The 24,905-nt window shown below is 46.0% G+C and overlaps 1 protein-coding gene across 2 annotated transcripts in view; it reads left to right on the plus strand.

The window, feature by feature from the left end:
- CDRT4 (CMT1A duplicated region transcript 4) overlaps window positions 1-24,905 on the plus strand; it is a 75,018-nt gene that overhangs the window by 2,954 nt on the left and 47,159 nt on the right. The gene's annotated exons all lie outside the window — the stretch shown is intronic.

Genomic DNA, 24,905 nt, shown 5'->3' on the forward strand with positions numbered 1-24,905 from the left:
AGAGAGAGAGAGAGAGGAGAGAGAGAGAGGAGCGAGAGAGAACAAGGAACTTGAAAAACCAAGGGGAAAGGGCGGAGGAGAGGCAGCAGCGCGGTCCCCGCAAGCGTTCGCTTTCCTGCATTGGCCGAGCAGCCCCCAGCACGCCTGCTCTGTGGGGCAGGGCCGTGCGGCCCCAAGGAAGGATGCGGTGAGCCAGAGGGTTCCAGACAAAGGAGGGGATCCCCAAGGCTCCGGGCCAGCCAGTCCCTCTGTTACTGGCACCACGGTCCCTCCTAGGCGGGACGAAGAGGGAAGGGGTGGAGGCCTCTACCCTCCCCTCTCCGTGTGGCTGTGTCCCTTTACAGAATGACAGGCTCTTACTTCCGAGGGCGGAGACTAATGGGTAAGGCTTAACAGATCCAGTTCCAGAAATTATCTGTGTTTTTTTGCAATCACCCTCTTGTGCCCCTCTCCCCCATTTAATTTCATCTTTTATCTTTTTCTGGGCCTTCGTAATGACAAGTGGTTTTATAGGTTGACCAATTTTACCACTTAGTGTCTAACAGGCCGAGTGATTACACCGTTGAAGGAGGTCACGGCGGGAAGGACATGGAGAGAGATTGCGGGGGCGGGTGATGAGGCCTGTGAGCTCCTTCCCGGGCTGTGCCTCCGTGGTGACCCCTCTCAGGCCTGGGGAATGAGATCTGGTTCTCCCTCCTCCTCTTGGAGCCAGGGGGCGCCTTCGTGACTAAGGAGGGAGAGGATCTGGCCTTGTGCAGCTCTGCCCACTGACAGGTCACACCTGTTCTCTAGCTGGGTGGCAGCTCCCTGAACCAGGCCAGTTTCTACTTTTTCACCTAACTCACATGATTTCCACTTCAATCCCACTACCGCTGGCTGCCTCACTGTGGACAGCTTCATTAAACTCCGTTGCTCCTAAAGGCAGTCTTCTGATAGAAGTGAGTGGCAGAAAAGGCTCAGAGCAACCAGGCCAGTCTCAGCCCACTCACTGCAGTTAGCCTCTCTGTTATGCCTCACTTTCCCCAAGGACTCTCTGAGGAGTGGCTATTAGTACTACAGCTCCTGAGTGAATACTGAGGCCAGTCCCACAAATGTGAGGTTCTCTTCTTTCCTCCGTGAGTCGTTGAGTGAAATAGAACTCTTGTTAATAGCTCACCAAGTCGATTAAAGATTGAGGAGGTAGGCATTGTGAATATGGGATTAAATAATGTCCAAGTGGTAGAATGAACTTCAAGAGAAATAGAGAGGAAAAGGATCTAGTGGTCATAGTGAATCCCAAGTTGAAATGAGTCAACGGGAAGGGACGGGGGTGAATAGGAAGGGACAGTGGGAAAACCCTGGCAGAAATGCTTTAGCTACATCCTGTACCTTCCCACTGTTATTAGAGGATGCTTGATTTTTGTTCTAAGAAATAGAAGGGAAATACATATTCTAGGTTCAACAAGTTATAAATTCCTTAAGGGCAGAAGTCTTTTGCATCTCTCACAAGGTTTAAAAAATTAATAATTTTGGCCCGATGCGGTGGCTCACGCCTGTAATCCCAGCACTCTTGGAGGCTGAAGTGGGTGGATCATGAAGTCAGGAGTCTGAGTCCAGCCTGGCCAACATGGCGAAACCCTGTCTCTAATAAAAATACAAAGATTAGCCTGGTGTGGTGGTGCACGCCTGTAATCCCAGCTACTCGGGAGGCTGAGGCAGGAGAATTGCTTGAACCTGGGAGGCGTAGGTTGCAGTGAGCCGAGATCATGCCATTGCACTCCAGCTCTGGGCGACAGAGCAAGACTCTGTCTTGGGATAAAAAAAAAAAGAGTTTACAAGACATTTTCACACATGGTAATTTTTCAGCAAATTCTTAGTGGAAGAATGAATAAGTAAATTATAGAATAAAAGTGATCTCACAAGTTCAAAGAGGTCAAATAGCAAGTCTACCATAATAATAAGCATTGCATGCGTGGCCTGAATTGTCAAACCTTCCATGGCTGAGATCACTCACTTCCCCTCTTTATTTTCTTTCCATGTAACCTACCTCTCCTTGGCTTATGTAATTTTTCTCTCCTCTGGATGAAGCAGAGTGAGGTGTTAATAGCTGGGATTTGGAGTCAGGCAAGTCCTGACTCCCAGTTCGAATCCCAGTTGTTTCAGTGAGCTTGACCAAGTTGCTTATGTTCTGTTTTTTGTGCAGCAGTTCTGTTGTCTCTACAATGTTGGGGGGAGTGCGCTCTCCTGGGATAGTTATAAGGGTTAAGTAGGATGTGGGGGTGATAGAGCCTTGCAAAGTGTTCCAGGGTGGGCTGGTCATATTTCATAATATACCACACAGCTTAACACTTTCTGCCCACCACATCCAGTACAAATTGGTTGAAACAGGTGGTAAGGTGCTGGGTTGATATGTAGGACAGTTTTTAAAAAATCACACTGGGCCGGGTGTGGTGGCTCACGCCTGTAATCCCAGCACTTTGGGAGGCCTGGGCGGGCAAATCACGAGGTCAGGAGTTTGAGACCAGCCTGACCAATATGGTGAAACCCCATCTCTACTAAAAATACAAAAATTAGCCGATCGTGGTAGCGTGCACCTGTCGTCCCAGCTACTCGGGAGGCTGAGGCAGGAGAATCGCTTGAAACCAGGAGGTGGAGGTTGCAGTGAACCAAGATTGCGCCACTGCACTCCAGCCTGGGCGACAGAGCGAGATTCCATCTCAAAAAAAAAAAAAAAGAAAAAAAAATCAGAATAGAAGCAGCGAAGGCATGCAGCTGCTTCTTTCCTGGAGCTGGGACAATAGCCCAGGTTGGATCCCTGAATGAAATGTGGGCTCCGACCAGCAGAGGTTTTTCTCAGGAGAATTAATAGCCATCAGAGCAGGGAAGGTCTGTGACAGGGTTAGGGTGGCCTCTGCGATGTTCACAGGCATCCTGGCATGTGGCAGAGACTGGCTTTTCATGTGTTAAAGGAGACCCCTGGGGCACCTGCATCTCTGAGGGCATTTTATAACCCCACATATCCTAGCGGAAGATTTGTCAGGGAGGAAGATTTGTCTGGAAAAAAGACTCAGCAGTGTTGAAGACACACAGAACTACCCAGAATTTCCTTGGGGGCTGGAGTCGTACATTTCTGAGCTACTTTTACTGTGGGGAAACTGAGGCACTGAGTGATTTGCTGGAGGTCTGAGTTATGGCAGGAGCGACCACAAGAACACATGATCTGACAGAGTCTGTTTTCTTGCCCATGGACAGACTCTGGTCATGTTCAAAGGGGAGCCAGAACCGAGGTTGTTCACCCACTGGCTTAGAATATGATGCGGTGACAGTGGGGACAGTGCCCTGGAGCCACCCATTGAGAGTTTTTCTAACTGAGTAAATTAGGTCCATTTGGCGTGGAGACCAGGACAGGTGGACTCCTTAGAAGGCAGCCCAAGGCACTAGGGCATCAGAAGGGCCAGAGTGAGCCTGGAGGACCCAGCACACCACAGGGGCTGTTGCAGTGCTGGTGACACTCGGAACCTGTTGCCAGGGCAGGCGAGTAGCTGAGCTTGTCCTGGGATGAAACAGGCATGAGCTCTGGGAGCAGTTGGGATGTGGGCAGGCCATGGCCATCTCTGTGGGGCTGACTTCTTCCCAGTTGTCATTCCAAGTTTAATCAAGGACAGGGACCAGCGTGAAAGGGGCTCCTCAGGGCATTGGGCACTGCCTGGGGTCTCTGAGTCCTCCGTGCAGCACTTGCGTCCTGAATGGCATGGCTGAGCTCCAATAGCTTGACTCTGCAAGCTCATTTTTCTTCACTCCCTTTTACCTTGTGCCCACCCTCCTATCCTGTCTGCCTCTGCTTTCCCTGTACAGCCTCACTCAGCCCCAGCCTGCTGCCCTTCTGTCCTGTCTTGACCCGGTGTGGAAAGCCTGCAGAGCTGGGAGTTATCTCCCATTTTCCCTCTAGGCCCAGCACAAGGTAGTGACGAACAGCACAGACTCTGGAGCCAGTGATGGACATCAAATTCCATATCTGACACTGTGTGATTTGGGGCAGGTTACTCAGTCTCTGTGGGCTTCAGTTCATTTCCTCATCTGGAAAATGGGGATACTAATAGCATCTACATCACTGAGTTTTTGTTGGATTTAATGAGTTAATGTGTGTAAACTGCTTAGCTCGTGCTGGATGCAGGGTAAATTGTCAGTAATGCTAGCCATTATTAACATCTTCCCGTCTAGTCCTAAATCTGGCTCTCCTCAGGGAGTCCTTCTCTGTGGGAGAGGAATAGAGGCTGACAGGGTCAGTCTATGCCTAGTCTTCCAGGCTAATAGTTTCCAAATGGGAAACCTTGCAGGATGCTCAAAAACTTTTCTGGGATATGGGGAGACTTGAATTTCTGTGTCCGAGTTTGCTATGTATTCACTAAACTTCATTGCCTTTTTCTCCCAAGCACGAGCTAGACTACGTTTCCCAGCCTCCCTTGCTGGGACCACATGACTGCCTTTGCAGGAGTGGAGTCAGGGCAGCCATGATGCCATAATGTTGCCCCTTCCAGGTCTAGGTCTTAAGTCCCCTTGCATCATGCAGGCCTCAAGTCTTCCTCTCTTTCTCCATTCTTTGGTTAAAAGAAGAGGATTCCAAGGCCTTAGAGGATGAAAGAGCCATGAGATGTAAAGACTCTGCATCCTCAAATGAATGCAAGGGGCCAACGCCCTCTCTACCATCCCCAACATGAGAAAGAAACTTTATTCTGTCAAGCCACCGAAATTTGGGAGATGAATTTGCTATAGTGATTCACCTGTACCATGTCACCATCTATTAAAATTTATTTTAAATGCTGGGTGCAGTGGCTCACGCCTGTAATCCCAGAACTTTGGGAGTCTGAGGCAGGCGGATCACGAGGTCAGGAGATCGAGACCATCCTGGCTAACACGGTGAAACCCCGTCTCTACTAAAAATACAAAAAATTAGCCGGGCATGGTGGCAGACACCTGTAGTCCCAGCTACTCGGGAGGCTGAGGCAGGAGAATGGCGTGAACCTGGGAGGCGGAGCTTGCAGTGAGCCAAGATTGCACCACTGCACTCCAGCCTGGGCAACGGAGTGAGACTCCATCTCAAAAAAAAAAAAAAAAAAATTATTTTAAAAATATCATCTTTTAAAATTCCCTATCTTTGGCTATGTTTCTTTCTCTCTCTCTCTCTCTATATGTATATATACACACACACGTATGTTTATATATACATATAGTGATTTCCAAGTTTTTTGATCACATGCCATTAAAAAGTTTAATGCTCAAACTTTTTAATGGCTTGTGATCAAAACATTTGGAAACCACTGCTCCAGACTATTGGAACCACCAACTTAATTCTTCACTCGGGGGCCAGTGCCCACCTGAAGCCTCTTGTCCACTTACCACCTTCCAACTCACACTGTTATGTTTTATTTCCTTGCTGTCATATTGGAGAAAGTCAGTACTGGAAAAACAAACAGCGCCACCCTCTTTTTTTTTTTTTTTAAGAATAATAACAATGGATAAAAGTGGTCTGCACTAGGAATTAGAAGACCAGAGTTTTATTTTCAGTTCGAATTAACTTGGTAACAATGGGTGGGGCACATTGTCTTTGGATGTCTGAGTCCTTATCTGCAGAATGAGGTCCCTAGACTGGATAATTTTGGAAGCACTTCTCAGTTCTAACATTTGATGAGCTCTGTAGTTGATTTCTGTGAGTGGGGTGTGTGCTTAATTTTGGGGTAAGCTTTAAAGGATGGCTCTAAAAATGATTGGAATTGTGTAGTTACGCCCTGTCCCGCTTGCCAGTAGAAAAGGACTTGCTTTGACTATAGCTATCACTTGTTGGAATTAACTTGCTGCTTTCTGGGAACTTGCATCTGCATGGAAATTTCAAGATAGAACTTGTCTGAAACTGCTTATTTTCTTCTATTGAAAAGGATCCACAGGCTTCTTAGAACTCCATCTTCTTTTAACCACCTCCTTTTTCCAGTTCCTGCCTTTACTCTGGTTTTTGTAAAGGAAATTCTGGTGCTTCTGAAGACCCCAACGCCCAAAGGATCTGTTCCAAGGAAATGTTCTAAGTTACAGATGTTTGTTCTCAGTGCTCTCCAAAAGTCTCTGAGGCCAAAGCACTTCTTGCATAGTCACTGAGCACATGCTTGTATGGTAGTTAGAATGAAAGCCAAGGCAAAAATAACCATCCTCAGGTTTTGGTTTTTAATTATCTGATGTTGGTGACTCCAGGGTAAGTATTCACTCGAGCTTTGCACCATCTATAGAATAAAAATCCACATTTTATTTTCAGCCTCTACATTTCTGCACAAATTTGATGTGTAGGGTGGGTGGGCGTGGGCTCCCATTTTCAAGCCCTGTAACTTGGCTTTGCAAGAAAGGAAGCTTTGTTTATTATAATCAATATAGTATTGCTATCATTGCTAGAGACTAGAGTCTCAATCCTGAGGTTCAGTTTCACCTGATACCAGAAAACACAGTCTTACCAATTGAGCAGTCAGCCACTTCAATACTTTTCTGTGTTTCTTTCTTAAGTTTAAGTCTAGAATTCTTCCACCTCCCAGTGTCCTTCAGGAAAGGTATCTGAGTTCAGACACCTATTATCTAACACTGGGGCAGGGGTGGAGTGGGGTAGTGGTGAGAGACGTCAGTCATAGGGATGTAATAAGTCTCCGCATGTACCCAGTGATGTGTCCTTATCCCTATCTGGTCTTGAGTCATGTGGTCCCCACTGTGTCTGCTTTGGCATCCTGGCCCTCGCACATCAGGTCCGCTGGCTCTCAGCTCCATCCCTGCTCCCCTCTGTGCTACATGGGAGAACAAACACGTGGCTGCTCCCTAACCCTGAAGGATGTGTGGGACTCTATGAGGTTACTTCAGGCTCAGAAGCCTGGGTACCCCATGCAGGATTGTCTGCTCCACTCTCCTGGTGGCTGGCCTCTTTCCCATTGTGGGGTGGAAATATTCTCACTTGAGATTAGAAGTTTCTTATGGAGGAGAGAAAGATGAAAGGGAAGCAAAACACTTGTTAAAAGATAAACTCAGGCACGTTAAAATGTTAACAGAGTTATGTGAGCATTCAGCAGTTCATGAACTGGGCAGCACCAGCACAGCAGGGGCTTCAGGAGAACTTTTCATAGAGTGTTCAAGAAAGCAAGACGAAGAAAATATTTGGTTTGTTAAAGTGGAGAGTCCCTAGATAGAGGTTAGTTGGCTGTTTCTGATTGGTTAGGCTTACATTTTGTTTCACTGCTTGCATTCAGTTGGGTTCTGATTTGCTTAATTAGGAACCTAAGATGCTGCAGCTGCCTGAGCCTCCCAATTAATTATTTTAACACAGTTCAGCTTTGTTAGAAGGCCCCCGCCCACTGCCCTCTCTCACAGGGTTAACTCCAAAGCACGAGGTTGGGAGGTGGATAAGAGAGTCCCCAGATGGCAGCAAGCCCACTCTGAAGTCCATTCCCTCCCAGTGGGAATGTTGCTTTTGCCTTGAAAAATCCATCTTCAAAATATCAGTGTGGGCCGGGTGCAGTGGCTCACGCCTGTAATCCCAGCACTTTGGGAGGCCGAGGCGGGCAGATCACAAGGTCAGGAGATCGAGACCATGGTGAAACCCCGTCTGTACTAAAAATACAAAAAATCAGCCGGGCGCGGTGGCGGGCGCCTGTGGTCCCAGCTACTCAGGAGGCTGAGGCAGGAGACTGGCGTGAACCTGGGAGGCGGAGCTTTCAGTGAGCCAAGATGGCTCCACTGCACTCCAGCCTGGGGGACAGAGTGAGACTCTGTCTCAAAAAATAAAATAAAATATCAGTGTGATATATCACCCACGTTAAGCTATCTTGAAATGGTAAAAATGGCCTTTCCTGACATAACTTTAATCAAGAAAAAAATTGAACTTGAGTTCTCTTTTCAAAACCCCAAAAAGTAAGTACTTTTCCCTTTGAGTAACTGCATTCTTCAGAGTGGGAAAGGAGAATCGTGAACTTGGGCTCATTTCTTCACAAGAGAAATTTAAAAGATGAACTTTCAGTGATCACAATGTGACCGTATTACCGGTTTTCGTGATTTATTTCAACAGTCGTTGTTGACCTGACCTCTGCTATTCAAGCAGGCTGCACCAATATCTGGCTCTTCATCATATGGAGGGCAAGATGCCTTCTGAGCTTCATGAATCAGGCAGTAATCATTATCTTAGCTACAACAACATCTCTTCTTCTACAGCATCAATTTTAAAAGAACAAAAAGTCTTCAAGCCCTTTGTTTATCATTTTCCCTCCTCCTCTCCTTCAACCCCCATCTTTCCTCATACAGCTGATTCATATTCTGTGTATTTGTGATTGAGATCAGAGTTTCTCAACTTCAGCACCACTGACATTTGGGGTCAGAAAATTCTTTGTGGCGGTTGGCTTTTTCACTGTAGGATTTTAGCAGATTTCCTGGCTTTGACACACAGACACCAGCAGCACTTCTCTTGTCCCTCTTCCTCTTCAGCTATAACAATGAAAAATATTTCTAGATTTAGCCAAATGTCCCCAGGGGGGCAAAATTGACCCCTGTTGAGAAGCACGGGCTTAGACAAATTACAGATGAAAACATCTGCGGTCACTGTCAGTAGTAAGTGCTCTTATACTGATATTATAGTGTCCAACAATATCATCTGATAAAGGAATTTGCCTGCTAATAAATTAGAGTAAAAGCCACCTGCTGTATGCTAAGCTCAACATTTATCATGGAGTCTCTTTTTCTGGCATTTTAGAAACAAGTGTGAACTGTTTTTGCCACTTGGGTATAATTTAGAAGATGTGTCTATACTTTGGTCTCTTCTTTCAGTGACCAAAGTAACGAGCTTTTTTCCTGGTATTATTTTGCACCTGTTCTACAGAAAAATAATTGACTTCCCAGGGAGTTATTTAATGGAATGTTTAAACTAACAATCCACTGGAGATAGGAGTGGATCATTGTTCTAATGATATTCAATCATAAGAGATAAATTGTCATAATTCCTATATAATTTTTTATTTTATTTTTTTGAGACAGAGTCTTGCTCTGTCGTCCAGGCTGGAGGGCAGTGGCACGATCTCCTCTCACTGAAAGCTCTGCCTCCCAGGTTCATGCCATTCTCCTGCCTCAGCCTCCCATGTAGCTGAGATTACAGGTGCCTGCCACCACGCCCGGCTAATTTTTTGTATTTTTAGTAGAGACGGGGTTTCACCGTGTTAGCCAGGATGGTCTTGATCTCCTGACCTTGTGATCCGCCCACCTCAGTCTCCCAAAGTGCTGGGATTACAGGTGTGAGCCACCTTACCTGGCCCATTCCTATAAAATTTTTTTGGCAGTATGTAGGAAATTCCAAGACACATAAGTTCTCAGTTTCTGTTCCCATGGAAGTCATATGTACCGTAATGATTGTTATGTTATTCTAATATGTAGCCTTTATTTCTATTATATTTATTGTAGTATTCTGAGTATATACTCTGTCACTGCTTTCATCACTATTTTTTAGTGATGTTTAAAATAAAACATTTTTAAACCCATTCATTTTGTGATCTGAGGCTATCCCATGAGACAACACTAATAATAACAAAAGAAAATTTAAATAATATAAGCAATAACATGCAAATCAGGAGAAAATGGTGATTGAGAAATTATACCTTATCAGATGAATGCTGGCCAAGGTGAATAATAATGCAGTTCCTGTAACTTGTGCCGAGGCTTTAGGTTGAACAAGTTAGCTTGTAAGAACTACTGGGAACAGCCGGGCGCGGTGGCTCACGCCTGTAATCCCAGTACTTTAGGAGACCAAGGCGGGCAGATCACGAGGTCAGGAGATCAAGACCATCCTGGTTCACACTCTCTACTAAAAATACAAAAAAATTACCCAGGTGTGGTGGCGGGCCCCCGTAGTCCCAGCTACTCGGGAGGCTGAGGCAGGAGAATGGCATGAACCCAGGAGGCAGAGCTTGCAGTAAGCCGAGATTGTGCCACCGCACTCCAGCCTGGGCATCAGAGCGAGACTCAGTCTCCAAAAAAAAAAAAAAAAAAAAACCAGAAAAGAAATAAAAGAAAAGAACTACTGGGAACACACTGTTTGCATCCACCTTTCAAATATGTGAAAATGTAGTGAATAATTGGACTTGTTACCTTTTCTTTGGATAGCACTATTTTGCCCGGTGTGGGCTCCTGTAACAGGATGCCATAGACTGTGTGGCTTAAACAACAGACATTCGTTTCTTGCAGTTCTGAAAGATGGGAAGGTAGAGATCTATGTCTGGTGAAGACCCTCTGCCTGGCTTGCAGATGGCCAGGCATCTGCAGGGGGAGAGAGAGAGAGAAAAGGAGGGAGAGAGAGGAGGGAGAGAGAGAGGAGGGAGTGAGGAAGGGAGGGAGGGAGGGAGAGAGAGAGGGGGGAAAGAGAAGGGGAGAGAGAGGGAGAGAGAGAGGAAAGGAGAGAGGAGGGAGCGAGAAAGGAAGGGAGGGAGGGAGAGAGAGAGTGAGGGAGGGATAAACAGAAAGGAAAAGAGGAAGAGGGGGAGGGAGACAGGGAGAGAGAGAGGGAGAGGGGGAGAGAGAGGGAGGGAGAGAGGAAGAAAAAGAGGAAGAGAGGGGGTGGGTGAGGGAGAAAGGGAGGAGTGGGAGAGAGAGAGAAGGAGGGTAGGAGAGAGAGGGAGAGAGGGAGAGAAGGGGACTGAGCAAGCCACTTGCTCTGGTCTCTTCATCCCCTTGTAAGGGCACTAATCCCCTTCGTCAGGCTCCAGCCTCACGACCTAATGACCTCCCGTAGGCCCACCTCCTAATACCAGGAATATTGGTGGTTTCCACACCCATGTAAGAAAGGCTCAGTTAATGCTGTTAACATTAATTTCGACGAGGATGACAGACTCCAAGATAGACAGTATTGCAAATGCCTATGAGTTCCTTCTCCAGGCTACACAGCAGGCTCCCTGAGGGCAGCAGCAGGTTTCCGGATCCCTGTGAGTCTCCCCAATGCTCCCAGCACAGGGCTCTGTCCCAAAGCAGACGAAGCTCTTGGCATGACGGTGAGACTGTGTGGCGTTTCTGTTCTGGCTGCCTGTGCCACTGGAGATTCACTTTCACCAAAGAGTGAAGCCCAGAGTTGAAATGCAGACAGACAGGTCCACAATGGCCAGCCCCTGTGGGGTTTAGCTGCACAAATCCATTCTTTTGACAGAGACTGGTGCTCCCAGGGCGTAGCAGAGCTCAGCAATGGAAGCTGACCCCCCGCGGTGGCCCTGGCAGCAGCCTGGGGCAGGCTGTGCACGCCATGCCTTGCTCTCTGGGAGGGCACAAGGCTGTGCTTTCTGGTCAGCAGCTGCTCCTCTTCCAGCTGATTCGCTTCTAACCTAGAACCAGGCTTGGACTGGGGGTCAGGGAGGAGGTAGTCTGCTCCTTCCTGTGACAAATCTCCAAGAACACACCTGTCTTCACGTCCCTTGAGCCCTGCTTGCTGTCTGATCAGCCCAGGACTCCACCCACGTTCACGTCCATCTCTCTTTGGGAGTTTGGAGGTCCTTCTGTGGGGGGCTTGAACATCGCTTCTCCTTTGGGTGACTCCCCATTGCCCTGCCCCAGAAGGAGCAGGATTGTAATTGATGGTTTTCCATGTGGAGCACAGGTATGTCTTAGGGAAATGGGGATGTGAAAAATAGAAGTAGGCTCATTTAAGAACTGTTTTATTTTGTGTCCATTTTTGAAAAGTTTTACTGAAGGATGTACAGCATTGGTTAGGAGGATGGTTTGGGTGTGGTTCTAGGGGACGATCTGCTGCTGGGAGACCTGGGTGGCAGGAACAGCAGCTGTAGCGATAGCGGGATTATGATGATGATGATGATGATAACATCTATTGCACACCTACTGTCTCAAAGTTGAGTAAATATACTCATTAATTCCCCACAATCCTACCGTCATCCTTCTTTGACGATTGAGGAAATAGAGACCTGAGAGGTTGAGAGGCTTGTCCAATGTCATGGACTGTAAAGTCAAGATGCCAGGCATTACTCCTGGTTACAGGACCTTAGAGAAGATGCTCAAGGTGGTGGTCTCCATAGTTGAGAAATCAAAGATGGATTGGTTGACTCCCAGATGCTTTTTTTTTTTCTCTCTAGCAAATGTTAACAAGTTTAGCCCAAGCTGCCTCCTTACATATTTTAAGTTCCACCTAAACGTTCCGCTGTGCAGATGGTAACCTTACTGGAATGTGTACAGAGATTGTAACGGAGGCTTGTAGCAAGTAGCCCAGTGTCAGCCGATCAGAGCAGCTGAGCGTCGGCCAATCACAGGCGATCAACTGCCCAAAATGTGTTCAAATCAAGCAAACACAGAGCTGTAAGCAGCCCAGCTGTTTCTGTACCTCACTTCCATTTTCTGTAGGTCACTTTCTTTTTCTGTCTATAAATCCTCTCTGACCATGCGCCAGAGTCACTGCGGGGGCCTGAGTCTGTCTTATTCTTGAATATTTTTTTGCTCAATTAACTCTGTTACATTTATCTAAAGTGTTTTTTTTTAAACACAAATATTCTCTTATAATCTCTGAAAGTCCTTTTATTTAGGCCAAACCCTAAAAAATATGCGTGAAGTGGAATCTTCTCTCTGTGCTTCTTCCCTTCCCACAATTCTCACTAGTCTTACTCCAGCTCCTGAAGGGAACCAGTGCCTTTGCATAATTTACTTCTATTTTTGCTTCCATAAGAAATCTCTTGGATCCTTCCCTTATACCAAGGAGTAAATGCATGAGAAAAGGTTGGAGCATTTCTTTTCTATGTAATGATGAAATGACAGGCAGCAGCCAGCAGGTAGTAGCAAATAAACATGTAGCATCATTCCAGTTTTAAAACATCTGTTTCTCCAAAAGTTTCCCATCCTGCCCCCATCCCCAGTTAGGAGTATGAGAACAGTAAGGCCTAGAAAGGGGCCTCAACCATGATTATGAGTCGTCTGTAGACCTGGACCAGAGTTCAGGTCTCCGGATCCTCCATCAGGAAATCACAGGGTGGGGTGAGTAACGTGAAACCGGCTTCCACCCTGGGATGTCAGATTCCTGGCATGGGGTGATGCAGGGGGCTTGGAACGTTCCAGAGGAAACAAAAGCGAGATGAGTAGAGACAAAGAGCTGTGAACACCAGGTTCAAAACGCATGGGTAAGGGTGTTGGAAAACTTCCCAGGGGTGGTGGCTGCCCAGGTCAAAGGACACCAACAGGAAATGCAAAGTCCCAGGGTCCCAGGGCTAGCAGGAAGCTTTGCCTCCAGGCCGTGGTGCTTGCGGGGCCTCTATGCATCGAAGAGCCAGCCCGAGGTGACTCAGATTTCCTGAGAAGCCTCTTATCACAGCCAGCACAGACATCTGTGCCTTTCCTCGCCTAAGATGTCACCAGCTCAGGGCCACTCCCTGCCGCAGCCAGATCAATGGGCCTTTCACGGCTCCTGAGGGTGGATCCTAGGATTACCCCTCTGACGAATGCTCAGATGACTGCCTCTCTAGGATTTCTGTTTGTTTCTGCTTCGCTGTCTTCCCTCCACCCAGAAGCTCTCGAATGTCCAGGAAGAATTGACTAATTCTCCCCCTGAGTTTCTTGCCCACAGGACAAATGGAGCCATTGCTATAACAACCTTATTTTCCACTAAGTCAGAATAAGAGGCCTGGACAGAAAGAGGGTAACTGATGAGGCACAACCACCAAGTATTCTAAATCAGCCTTATGAATGTGCTCTGTGGATATGGTTTGCCCATAGAGAGGTGGTTTTAGGGGGTGCAAATCACACTCAAGCTGTCCCTGACTCGACTCACCAGTATTCTACAAACTTACTACAAACCTCTCAAACGATCATCTTGGAAGACACTAGCAAGGGCATGAACAATCCCCTCTCACGTTGCTGGCTGGTGGTGGAGACCACAGAGCCTTCCTGTGTGAGATTGTACTATATGCACTAGAACATTCTGAAAGATAGTTCTCTGCAGGCCGGGCACAGTGGCTGATGCCTGTAATCCCAGCACTTTGGGAGACTGAGGCGGGTGGATCACGAGGTCAAGAGATCGTGATCATCCTGGCTAACATGGTGAAACCCTGTCTCTACTAAAAATACAAAAATTAGCCGGGCGTGGTGGTGGGCGCCTGTAGTCCCAGCTACTCAGGAGGCTGAGGCAGGAGAATGGCGTGAACCCGGGAGGCAGAGCTTGCAGTGAGCTGAGATCGGGCCACTGCACTCCAGCCTGGCCATAGAGCAAGACTCTGTCTCAAAAAAAAAAAAAAAAAAAAAAGAAAAGAAAAGAAAGACAGTTCTTTACAAATAGCTATCCTAAGGGTTATTCTTTTTAAGTTGATCTTTAGTCTTAGAGCTGTGAAGGATCCCTACAATTCTTCCACTTTAGAATTGAGAAACCAGAGTTTTGGAAGAGTTAGGTGATTGACCTAAACGTTTATAATGTTAGTGACATTGTTAAAACTCAAATGTAAGCTTCCTGACTCTCAATCTGGGGTGCTTTCCACTCCCCACAACCCCCACAGCAGATCAACCCTCTTCCCACTGAGAAGGCAGTTTTAATTTTCCAAACAGCTCCTTTGCCAACCAGTAAGTTAATAGACGATGTCAGACTCAATGACACCATCATAGCCAGGCCACAGGTTAATTCCAGATACCAGGTCCTCTGATTTAAAAACAGCCTTTTGGCTGGGTGCAGTGGTTCACTCCTGTAATGTCAGTGCTTTGGGAGACTGAGGCAGGAGGATGGCTTGAGGCCAGGATTTTGAGACCAGCCTGGGCAGCATAGTGAGACCCCTTCCTCTACAATTTTTTTTTTTTAATTAGCTAGAGTGAGCTATGATTGTGCCACTGCACTCCAGCCTGGGCAAGAAAACAAGACCCTGTCTTTTAAAAAAATAAAAATTAAATTAAAAAACAGCCTTTTAAAGAAAATCCAAAGATAAAGAAAGAGAACAGCTATGAAAAAGACACCCAAAATTCTCACCCCTAAGTTTCCGGGGACTTTCTGTCCCTAGGCAGAGATACTGAGAAGGGGAAGTGGAAAGGATGCTGCATGAAGCTCTTCGCTGGCCTGCTTGCTGGGCGGCTCACCCCAAGAAGGGAGGCCCACCTGCCTCCAAAGTGGCAGTTCCAGGGCATAAACATTCCCAGAACCCAGCCTCACACCATGCCCTTGGGAAACCCATGTGGAGGAGGCCCTATTGCTGCACCCGAGGGGCTTGCAGTCTGGTGTTTGTCTGGACAGAGGGAGAGGGAAACAAAGAACAAAGGTGACTAAGATGGCTTACTTCCAGGTTCTTCATCACCAACTTTTCCCGCGCCTGCGAAAATGTAGCCGGCGCCGGGGACGGTGCAGATCAACCGGGCATGCGCCAGGTGATGTCAATCTGAAGAGACCGAGATTTACCTGGCCACGCCCACCGCACGGCCCTCGACCCGCCCTCGTCCCGCCTACTGCCCGCCCACTCCCAGGCCCAAAACGTAAAAGCCGATCCTGGCAGGCGGGCGGAGTGAACTTCCTCGGCCCCTCCTCATACGCGGGACCCAGGAACCTCGTCCGAGAACGCCGGAGCGACTTCCTCGGCCTCCGCCGCTGGAGACCGGTGAACCTCGTCTCCTCTTTCTTTACATTGGCTACGTAATAACGTTTCGTTTTTATCTTGCCTACTTGCCTTTTCCTCTGGCGCCGGCTCTGGTGGTCGCATAAACCAAATCAGTGTTGAAGACATCTCAGCAGTTGATGACAGCTGGAGCAATGACCATGATAAGAGCTTTCATCATACATGGGATGTTCTGTAGAAACACAGGGGAATGAGGTGCTGAGAGTAGAGAAGGCTTTGCAGATAGGGCACAAGTAGGACTGGCTTGTGAAGCATGGGTAGGGTTTCTACAGGTGGAGGAGGGGAGAGGATTCCAGCAGCTTGCGCTGGAGAGAGTTGGAGACGCTTGCTGCACAGCCAAGAGTCCTGTCTGATGGGGGCGACGTCCCTGGGACTTGTTCCTTCGAACTCAAGTCCTTGGAGATGAGCCACTAAAAGAGGAGGTTCTGGAGTCAAATATGTCGGGGTGGGTAGTCCACTATGTGGCCTTCTTAGAGTTCCACGATGTGCAAATCTTACTGCAGGCTCTTAGCAAACCAAACCAAACAGGACAAAACCTGTTTAACCATTTTTAAGCACAGGGAATCCTCTCTTTTTGTTTCAGAGAACATCTCCTTTCATCTTGGGGAACCAGGACTCCACCGGATTCATTTTGGCCTAGGGCAGTAGAAAGGGAGGGGAGGAACAGCTTTGACTTTGGAAAAGCTGGGCCTGCTAAGGAGTTTAGGATTGCATCCCGCAAGCAGTGGGAGCAGTAGTAGGACTTTTTCCCCTTATATAACATATTTTCCTGACCACCTAAGTAATGTATATTTATTGTACAAAACTTGCAAGGTCCAAAAACCACCTAAACAACAACCTCAGAAAAGAAATCTGGTTACTAGTTTTGCTATCACAACTCAAACTGCAAAAGTATGGCCGTGGTATATGATAAGTGCTTAGTTAAGGTGGAAAGGCATTATATTTGTGGGTAGAAGACATGAACAGAAACATGTTCTACTTTCTGACTAATGGCAATCAGGTTCGGTGTTATCCACAGTTTCAGGAATCCACTGGTGGTCTTAGAATGTAACCCCTGTGGATAAGTCGGGACTACTATATGGAGATAGAATTCATATACTGTAAGTTCACCCATGCACAGTGTACCATTCAGTGGTTGTTAGTACATTCATAGAGTTGTGTAAACATCAACGTCATGTAAATTCAGAAACTTCATCCCTATTAATAGTCACACCCATTCCTCTCTCCCCTAACCCTTGACAACTATCAATCTACTTTCTGTCTGCAGATTTCCTTATGTTGGTCATATCATGTAAATGGACCACAGGATACAGGGTCTTTTATTGACAAATATGATCTTATTATATGAATGTACCACATCTGCATGTCCCTTGTAGGGTTTGAACAGAGGAGTGGTGGGATCTGATTTTGATGGGACCGCTATGCCTGCTGTGTGGAGAAAAATGGAGATCGGCAAGTGTGGAACCAGGGAAGCTGGTTAGGAGGCTACTGAAATGTAGCTGAGGATGTTTTGGGCCTGGATAATAGCAGTGGAGGTGGTAAATAGTGTCATGTTGGAGCACCCCAGGACTCAGACCTGGGTTCTCTTCTCTATCTATATATACTTCCTAGATGACCTCACCCAGTCTCTAAGTTTTAAATATCTTCTTGTAATGGACTGAATGCTAGCGTGGTAGGAGTTATTAAGACATTATTTTAGGGTCAAGCGCAGTGGCTCACGCCTGTAATCCTAGCACTTCGAGAGGCCAAAGCGGGCGGCTCACTTGAGGTCAGGAGTTGGAAACCAGCCTGGCCAACATGTTGAAACCCTGTCTCTACTAAAAGTACAAAAAAATTAACCAGGTGTAGTGGTGGGTGCCTGTAATCCCAGCTACTTGGGAGGCTGAGGAAGGAGAATTGCTTGAACCCAGGAGGTGGAGGTTGCAGTGAGCCAAGATCGCACTCTAGCCTGGGCACAGAGCGAGACTCAGTCTCAAAAAAAAAAAAAAAAAAAAAAAAGGCCGGGCATGGTGGCTCACGCCTGTAATCCCAACACTTTGGGAGGCTGAGGCAGGCGTATCACGAGATCAGGAGATCGAGACCATCCTGGTTAACACGGTGAAATCCCGTCTCTACTAAAAATACTAAAAATTAGTAGTGAGCCAAGATCGTGTCACTGCACTCCAGCCTGGGCGACAGAGTGAGAGTGCGTCCCCCAAAAAAAAAGAAAAAGAAAAAGAAAAAGAAAATTATTTTAGGCAGACGGAGAGGAAAAGGGGTCTTCGGAAAGTTTTCATTTTTAAAGCAGCTCCAGAAACATTTCTTGTCTAGCAGAAAAGCACTGGCTATTAGACCTGGGCCAGCAACCTTTGATAGGCAAATGCCAGTTATTAGAAGCTGGGTGCACCCAAACATGGCGATTCCCACCCGTGTCCTCTTGCTCTTGCCCCAACATGTGCGTAGCAGCATGGCTGCCCCCACATATCCCCACGTGTGTAGAACATCATGGCACCCTGCATTTGCATATTAAAAGGCTAGGGTGGGAGGGCCAGCTTTTTCATTGGGCTACGTGAATGACATGCCTGGTCAAATCAATCCCCTGAGCCCTGTGCAAATCAGACACCACCTCCTCCAGCCTACTCATAAAACTGGCTGGTATCCGTGGCACTTGGGGTCTCCTCTTTCGGTTTTGGCCCCCCTCCCTCTGTCTCTGTACAGGGAAGCCTATTCCTCTGCCTTCTCCCTTCTTTCTTGCCTGTTAAACTCTCTGCTCCTGAAAACCACTCCACGTGTGTCTGTGCTGTTTTATCTAATTCAACGTGAGACAACAGCTTTGGTGTTCCTCCACTCATCGGAGCTGTATCACTAGCGTTCCTCCTAAATCTGTGTGTTGAATTCCTCATCAGGAGCTGAGGCCTTTGGGAGGTGATTAACTCATAAGCATAGCACCCTCATGAATGGGATTAGTGCCCTTATGAAAGGGACCCCAGAGAGCTCTCTTGCCCACTTTCTGCAACAAGAAGTCAGTAGTCTGTAGCCTGGAAGAGAGCTCTTGCCAGAATCATGCTGGCACCCTGATCTCAGACTTCCAGCTTCTAGAACTGTGGGAAATATATGTCTGTTATTTATACATCTCCTGGGCTAGGGTATTTTGTTATAGGAGATGAAGACACTTCAATATATGAATGACTCACAACTTCATCTCTGCAGCCCATATGCCCTTAGCTGCTTACTTCTTCTTGCTTGACCTCTCTACTCACCAATTATCTGGTAGACACTACTTTTCTAGGCTCCTTGGCTGGGCTATGAATTAAACGGACATAAGAGAACAGCAGGAGAAAAACCACGTTTAATTATGTATGTACACATGGGAGTCCCACAAAATATGAGACTTGAGAGGTGAAGTGATTGAAGCTTGTATAGCATCCTCTGCTACAGAAAGGAATAGGGACTTGGAACTTCTAGGGGGTGGTGGCAGAACAAATTATGGGAGTGTGAGGGGAGGAAATGTATGGCAAATAAAGGTGGTCTTGTTAAATGTCTCTCAGGTAATAAACGTTGCCTGAGAGGAGCCCTCAGAAGAGTAAGTGATGGTCTGTCAGTGCCGGTGTCAATCTTATCTCCTTTCCTATGTTCTTCCCTGGTTGATGAGATTCCTGGGGAAGGAATTCGTGACAATTGAATTCCTTTTGGAGGATCTGTCCTTAGGCAGATAAGGGGAGCTCAGAGAAAGCCTCTGTCTGCATCTGCTGCTCCTCAAATGCCCTCAGTTCAAAGTAATCAGCACACCAAAGCATCAGCTTTCAGAGTGGCATTTCCTGAACTGCTTCACCTCACATTTGATGCATTCCAAACGGAACTCGCAATCCAATCCCACCCAAAATCTGCTCTCCCTGCATCCTTTCTTGTTTCCATTGATTTCAAGTCATCCCTTCCAGTTACTCAGGCTGAAAACATTGCAGTCATCTTTGATTCCTCTCTCTCTCACATTCCATATCCAATTCATCCAGAAATTTGTCAGTCTCATCTTCAACATGTCTAGAACAGAGCCATTATCATCCTTTGCTTGAATCAGTGCAAATATTCTTAAATGATCTTCTTCCTTTGTCCTTCTCAAGGGACCAAAGAAATCCTTTAAAAATGCAAGTCAGGTCATGCCGCTCCTCTGCTCAAAACTCTGCAACAATTCCCCATATCGTTCAAGTTGAGTGCAAGTCCACACATTGGCCTGTAAAACTCTGTGTGAGTTGGCTTCCTGTGACCTTGGGCCTCATCTCTCACTCTTTTCCTTCCTTGCTTTCTCTGTTTCAGCTGCTTGGCCTCGTTGCTATTCCTTGAACTTTCCAGGCACTTCTCCGTCTCAAGGCCTTTGCACAAGCTGTTCTCTCTGCCTGGAACACTCTTCTGTCTGATACCCATATGGCTATTCCAGCTCATTTTTAAAAAAGATATTTATTTCACTGTTCCTTTTTAATGAAGCATGCTATATTTTGCCTACCAAACATCACAAACTGGACACTTTCCTGAAGTTGCTATACATTTTCTTTTCCCTTAGAGCAGTACCTTTAATATCCTATATAATTTACATTTTAGGTTTGTATTTTATATCAACTATTTCCCGTTGCTGGGATATAAACTCCATAAGAGCCAGGATCATCATATGTTTTATTTCTAGCTACTAGTATGGTACCTGGCACATAATTGTCACTCATGAGATATGAATGACTCAATGAATGAATTTATCACATGGATATTTATATAAATGTCACCACATAACATATTAGACATTTAAATCATTTATTCAATAAATATTGAGTAAACATATGCTCAACCTGAAGCACTGGATTAAACCCCGAGACGCAAATTGCTCCTCACTGCTTTCAAGAAAGGGATTTGGCTATGATATTTACTCTCTGCCAGAATAACTTGAAAGGCTTGATTTCAAAGATGATCCACCAGAATTTCAGGAATTAATTCTTCAGTGGGGTGAAGACAAAACTCACCACCACAGTCTGCAGGCACCTGCATAGACTGGCCTATGTCCTACTGTCTCTTTCCTCCAGCCACACACTCTTTGAGTTCCTGGAACTCACCATGCTCCCTCCTGTCCTGTGCCACCTAGTTGACATTTCCCCTTGATGCCACAAAGACCCTTCAAGGTTAACAATGTCAAAATAAAACTCACTGGCTTCTGTTCTGCAGAAGACATACTAAAAGAGTGAAAAGACAAGCCACAGATTGGGAGAAAATATTTGCAAAAATGATATTTGATAAAGAATTTATATCCAACATATACAAAGAACTCTTAACACTGAACAATAAGAAAACAAACAGGCCAATGAAAAGTCAGCAAAATAACAGACACCTCACCAGTGGAGATATACAGATGGCAGATACACATTTGGAGAGATGCTCAGAAACATATGCCATCAGGGGATTTGCAAATTAAAGCAACCAGGAGCTTCTATCACATACCTATTAGAATGGCAACAGCGCAAAACACTGACAACATCGAATGCTGGTGAGGATGATGAGAAACAACAGGAACTCTCCATTGCTGGGTGGGAATGCAAGATGGTATGGCCGCTTTGGAAGATAGTTTTACACAACTAATCAGTTTCTTACCACATGATCCAGCAATATTTATTATTCTTATTTCTTGGTATTTATCCAAATGAGTTGAAAACTTATGTCCACATAAAATTCGACATATGAATATTCGTAACAGTTGACTCGTAATTGCCAAGAATTGGAAGCAGTCAACATATCCTTCAGTAAGTGAATGGATAGGCAAACACTTGTATATACATACAATGGAATACTATTCAGCAATAAAAAGAAATGAGCTATTAAGCCACAAAAAGATATGGTGGGACCTTAAGTGCATAGCTCTAAGTGAAGGAAGCCCATCTAAAAAGGCTACTTATTGATATAATTCCAACCATATGACATTCTGGAAAAGAAAAACTGTAGAGACAAAAGAGATAAGTGGTTGTCAAGGGGGTGAGGGAGGGAGGGATGAATAGATGAAGAATAGAGTGTTTTTAGGGTAGTGAAATGATGTTGTGTGATACTTTGCACAATAGTGGATACCTGACATTATGCATTTGTCAGAACCTGTAGAACTGTACAACGTAGAGTGAACCCCAATGTAAACTATGAACCATAGTTAATAACAACATACCAGGAATCTTAGTTAATAATAACATACCAGGATTGATTCATCAATTATAACAAATGTGCCACACTAATGGCAGATATCAAACACAAAAAACTCTGGGAGATAAGGTATATGGGAACACTACGTACTTCTCAAATTTTCTATAAAACTAACACTTCTGTACAAATTAGTCTATTAATTAAAAAAATCAAACTCACCGACCAAATTCTCCAAACTGCTCTTTTTTCAGTCTGTCTCTTTTTTCACTCAGTCAATGGTTCCACCAAGTATACAAATATGGAAGCCAGAAACCCAGGAGTTAACTTTGATATCTTCCTCACATTCAACTCTGCATCTAATAAGGCAAGATCTGCCACTTTGACCTCCTAGACAATTCTGGAATTCATCCCTTCCTCTTCATATTTTCCCCCATCCTTCTAGTTCATCAGCCATCACACGGGCTGCTACAAGAAACTCCTGAATGTTCCACCTGCTGCCACTCTTGACCATGTTGTATCCACTGTGTGACATCCATTGTGGGTTCAAAACACAAATCTGAGTGCATCACTGACTGCTCAAAATGCTTAATGCCTTCCTAATGCCCTTAGGATGAGGACAAGGCTTCCTCATGTGACTTTTCCTCATGGTTTTTCCCAGGCTCATTTCCCACCACACTCCTCTTGTGCATTTGAGACTTGCTGAATCTTGCTCTCTTTCACTCCAGACCTTTGTACATTCTGTTTCTTGTCCTGGAAATGTTCTTATTTCTTCTCTTCACCTGATACTTTCCACTCAATCCTTTAAATTTCAGTTCAGTTATCACTTTTTTAGAGAAGTCTTCTATGACTTCCCCTGATTGGACCAAATCTCCACATTTAGGCTCCCATGTGACTCGAAATCATATGTTTATCTGTGAGACTGATTGACAGCTGTGCAAACTGCAGGCTAGGTAAGGCCTTAGTGACCCAGAGGGTAGGACTGGGATTGGTTTTGCCTTTCAAGCCTCAACACCGTGCTGAAAAAAGGTATTTGTTGATGAGTGAATAAATAAATGAATAAAAAGTCACTGATGATTTTGAAGATGATAAGTATGCACTAAGGCCTCCACCAAAGGTCTTTACCCTTGGATTAAAGCAAAGAGACTGCATTATTTGCTCAGGAAGCAAGGTAATTCAGACTTTCCGAGGGAGCTGCAGAATTCAGGAAGCTGTTATTTTAGGACTCTCTTTTTCTGAAAGCTCACCAACTCAGCTGCAAGTGCTCACTCCATCCGTGATCTCATCCAGGGAGGGAGCGTTTTGGATTTAAACACACTTGGCTGTTGAAGAAACCCGATAGCAAAATATGGTGACTTCATGTCCTCTTTTGTCCTTAGAATAAGCACAATTCTCTTGATGCTGGGGTAGCCTGGCGAGGAGTTCCCTGAAGGAGCACGCAGTTTTTTTTTTTTTTGAGACAGAGTCTCACTCTGTTACCCAGGCTGGAGTGCAGTGGCATGATCTCAGCTCACTGCAACCTCTGCCTCCCGGGTTCACGCCATTCTCCTACCTCAGCCTCCTGAGTAGCTGGGACTACAGGTGCCCACCACCACCACGCCTGGCTAATTTTTTGTATTTTTAGTAGAGACAAGGTTTCACCGTGTTAGCTGGGATGGTCTCGATCTCCTGACCTCGTGATCTGCCTGCCTCGGCCTCCCAAAATACTAGGATTACAGGCGTGAGCCACCGTGCCAGCCAGGAGCATGCAGTTTTAATTCTATAAAAGGACCATTGTAATAGGGTTCATACATGTTCATTTATATATTTTTAGAGACAGGGTCTCACTCTGTCACCCAAGCTGGAGTGTAGTGGCGGCTCTTGACTCACTGCAACCTCCGTCTTCCAGGCTCAAGCCGATCTTCCCACCTTAGCCTCTGGAGTAGCTGGGACCACAGGCACGTGCCACTGTGCCTGGCTAATTTTTGTATTTTTTGTGGCTACGGGGTTTCGCCATGTTGCTCAGGCTGGTCTCGAACACCTGAGCTGAAGTGATCCACCCATCTCGACCTCCCAAAGTGTTGGTATTACAGATGTGGGTGTGAGCCACTGTGTCCGGCCAATTTTTAAATTGTTTTTCCGTGTGTTTGTCTAAGAATGACACATCACTAGGTATCAGGTTCTCCAGTGTGAGAGAAGTTATTATTGCCTTCCTGGGACTCGCAGATCCACCTGCCTCTTTAGTCACGGAAGTCCCATGCTATGTACCATTTGAGAATTCTATAATCCCCCACTCCCCACTGCTGTGGGCTTCTGAGAGTAACTGGAATTCAATTGGCAGATCCACTAGATCCCATTTCTATTCACGTACTCTTTCAACAGACCTTCCGAGCCCACAAGTTAGCATGTTGGCCACAGTAATTTTCTTGACCTTCAATCACCGAGTCCTTTTTTTCCACTGGAGTATAAGCTTCATGAGGGCAAAGGTCTTTGTCCATTTCTCTCACTGACATATCTAGAACAATGTCTTGCACTCAATAAATACCTGTTGATTGGATGGATGCACAGATCCCTTGTATTAAAATGTATTCCAGATACAATGTATTCGTGTGTCTGTATGCTTGGCATTCAGCCTCCACCCGCTGTTTCTTTGGTGATAGAACCCTGGTTTTCCACAGGGAAAAATCTTCATCTCCCTTTCAGACTCCTTTCAGAGGCTGGCCCCTTCCCCAAGATTCAAGTCACCAAAACTTGATTCCGGGTCTTTTGTGGAACTCCTGGGAAGAGAAGCCCTCCCCAGAGGGGACTTGAAACTGGAAAGTTGTAAGTAAGGGGCTTCTGGGGGCTACCACATAGTGACCACTTCCACCACGTAGTGACCACTTACCAGGGAATGGAGCCCAGACTGAGGAAAGTAGAACTTAGAGAAACCTAGATGAACTGAGTCCTGAGGCTGCTGCTTTCTGTGCTTAAGCCAGCGCTTATCTGTATTATTCTCCTTGGGTTGCTATCACAAAGTACCGCAAGCTGGGCGTCTTCAACAACAGCACTTCATTGCTTCATAGTTCTGGAAATTTGAGATCAAAGTGTTGGCAGGATTGGTTCCTTCTGAAGGCTGCGAGGGAGAACCAGTTCCATGGCCCCCTCCTCGCTTCTGGTGGTGTGCTGGTGTTTTTTGACATTCCT

Source organism: Colobus angolensis, unplaced genomic scaffold (assembly GCF_000951035.1).
Source record: "Colobus angolensis palliatus isolate OR3802 unplaced genomic scaffold, Cang.pa_1.0 Scaffold125, whole genome shotgun sequence".
Lineage (NCBI taxonomy): Eukaryota > Metazoa > Chordata > Mammalia > Primates > Cercopithecidae > Colobus > Colobus angolensis.